This window comes from Microtus ochrogaster, chromosome 1, assembly GCF_000317375.1.
Source record: "Microtus ochrogaster isolate Prairie Vole_2 chromosome 1, MicOch1.0, whole genome shotgun sequence".
NCBI lineage: Eukaryota > Metazoa > Chordata > Mammalia > Rodentia > Cricetidae > Microtus > Microtus ochrogaster.
The window spans coordinates 106887143-106890304 of NC_022009.1; positions in this window are offsets into that span (position 1 = coordinate 106887143).

A 3162-nucleotide genomic window follows, 5' to 3' on the forward strand; every position below is an offset into this window, starting at 1 on the left:
ATTAGTTATTATTACTGGTGGTGGTGCCGATGGTGGCGGTGGTTGGCAGTGGTGGTGGTGTGTGAGTCAGAAGATAACCTGTGGAAGTCAGTTCTCGCCTACCATGTGAATCCCAGGGATTGAACTTGGGCTATCAGGCTTGGCATCATGTATCTTTTTTAAAGAATTAATTAATTTTATTTAAATTTAATTAAGTTTTGAAAATGTTTTCTCACTTTACAAACCAATCCCTAGTGTCCCTCCTCCTATTCCCCCAACCCACCCGCATCCATTCCTCAGAGGGGAAAACTAGCCCATCACTTTGGGGCAGGACCAAGGCCCTCCCCCTATATCTAGGCTGAGCAAGGTATCCCTCCAAAGAGAATGGGCTCCAGAAAGCCAGTTCTAGCATAGAACCTTCATTCAGTAACAAATGGGGGCAGATGCAGAGACCCACAGAAATGAACCTCTGGGCCAAGCTCCCAAAGTCCAGTCAAAGAGAGGGAGGATTGACGATATGAACAAAAGGGTTAAGATCATGATGGGGAAACCCACAGAAACAGTTGGCTGAGCTAGTGGGAGCTCACTGACTCCAGACTGACAGCAGGGAAACCTGCATAGGCCCAAACTAGGTCTTCTGAATGTGGGTGACAGTTGCGTGGCCTGGGCAGTCTGTGGGGCCATTGGCAGTGGGACCAGGATTTATCCCTAGGCGTCCTGTATCTTTGCTTGGCTGAGTCATCTTGCTAGCCCTCATGGGTTTTTGTTTGTTTTGCTACTTGAGGCAGGGTCTCATCTAGTTCAGGATGACTTTCAGCTTACTATATAGTAGAGGATGCCCTTCAACTTGGGATCCTCCTGCCTCCACCTCTCTGGGATTATAGGCATATATGTCTTAGCATGCTCAGTTTATGCCCTCCTGGGGCTGAACCCAGACCTTTATGTACGTTAAGCAAGAGCTCTATCATCTGAGCTACACCCTAACCTTCACGGCTGTCTCTCCATTTTACTTGATGGGCATTCTTTCCCTTTGTCAAGCAGCAGCATGAACCTTGCTTCCCATAGCCCATGTGGTCATGCCATGTCCAAGTTCCCCCGTGGCTTTCCCAGTCATACATCTCCTGTGTGATAAGTCAGAGTTTTCCATTATCTGAGGGCTATACCGCTTTGTGGTGGAATGCGTAACACCAGGAGAGGGTGCGTGCCTATTTCACGCCAGAATTTCTAGCGGTAGGATTGTGTGACCTTGAGGCTACAGGAAGCAGCCCTCCCAGCAGCCTGTGGAACTCGGACACAGGAAAGGACAGCTGAGAGGGGGAGGAAGCAGCACATCTGTAGGTCAGATATTAGCGCAGATGACTGGGGTCCATCCATCCATGCATGAAGGATGAAATGTTTTGACTTGAGAAACCTTGAGTTGGAATTTGCCATATGAGACCCAATAGAAAGGGAACTGGTGGACAGATGAGGCCAAAGAACAGGAGCTCTATCTTTAGGACTTTACGCTTTCCCTGTGTGTCCTTTTGAAACTCATTCTGCCCTGAACTAGACATATGTAGCCTTTGGCTTTTCCTGGTCAAATTCTCACATCGTTTTGATTTCTCTTAGAACTCCAGGATAAAGCTGTCCTTGGATAGGCTGGTTGTGCCTGAGTCCAAGGACCCCCAAGAAGACCACCACGGAGCCACACTTCTGAATGCAAAAGCAAGGTTTTGTTTATTAAGTACGGGCTAGCACAGGTCCCCTGCCTCACAGTCTGACACAGCAGATGGAGGGAGAAGGAGCCCTTCTATTTTTGTAGGGGGTTTATAAAGACAAAAACCACAAGGCAGTCATGAGGTTACAGTCTCAAAATACAGAATTACTTATCCTGTATCACAATTGGCAAAAGGTGAGGCAAAGATCAGCTATTAGTTCCTGATAGGCTATTAGTATCTAAGGGGGATAGCAACAGCCCTCCCTGGTTACGTCCTCCAGACATCTGCTGACCCTGTGCTAACCACAGGGACTGCTTGAAACATTGCCCTGCTGCTATCACCCAGCATAGGGGAAGCTGGGTGGGGAAATGGGCTGCAGTCAGTAACTTTATGTAATTTAGATTTCTCCATTAACTAATCCTTCCCCTAAAGAGGGGTCCTACAACCTTCAGCTTATCCTGGGGGCTGGGGATTTCCGTCAGCTCTTCTGCAGCCTCCAGCTTATCCTGGGGGCTGGGCTATCATTCAAGGTCCCAAAAGGGTCCAGCACAGAAATGGAACCACTTCTGGCCTTTCAGGCTCATACAGGTATAGCCACGCCTCCTACGGCTGTCAGGACAGGTCAGTAAGACTGTTCTCTGAGCTCCGCAGGCCTGCTGCTGGAATGTTCTTTCTACATGCAGTTTTGAAGATTCTAGTACTTCCACCATGTCTCCATGCTCTCTTCCTTTTCCTTCTACTAGGTATCTGATGGAAAAGGTGTACAAGCCTACTAGAGGAGAACCTGCCGTGTAGGGGGCTGGGAAGTAGCTGTGCTGTTCAAGGCAGAAGCCTCATTAGTGCTGCCTGGCAAGAACATACATTCCCTGAAAATCGGCACCACATGGACCACACGCTAGGGAACCAATTTGCTCACACCAGCTCTCAATGTCTTTTTGGCCAGTGAAAATTCAGTTGCCTGTACATATTTCATAGAGAATCTGCCTAATCAAATCATTTGGCTTTAATAACATGGCACAGAGAACAGAATGATTCCAGTGTGATTCAAAATGTTACATAATTTACAGAGCATAGGAACTTCAGTTTGCTATGTACTTGACTTGGGCTTAAAGATGTTTGGGTATAGAACACTTAACAAGTATTTGAAAAATAAATGGAGACTCTGGTGCATGGTGCCTTCCAACAAGAACATATTTGTGTAAGATTTTTTAAAAGTAATATTTTGTATCTTTTGAAAGCACCTCAATTAGTCACTGTGATAAAATACTAGGCCCAAAAGCAACTTTGAAGAAAGTTTACTTTAGCGTATGGTTCCAGAGGGTTAGATGCACACAGTGGCAGGGATGCATGGCAGAAGGAGGCCAGAGTGGAGCTCAGAGATGACATCTCAAACACACACACACACACACACACACACACACACACACACACACACACACACGAAGCAGAGCAAGGGCACTAGAAGCAGATGGGGCTCCACATTCTG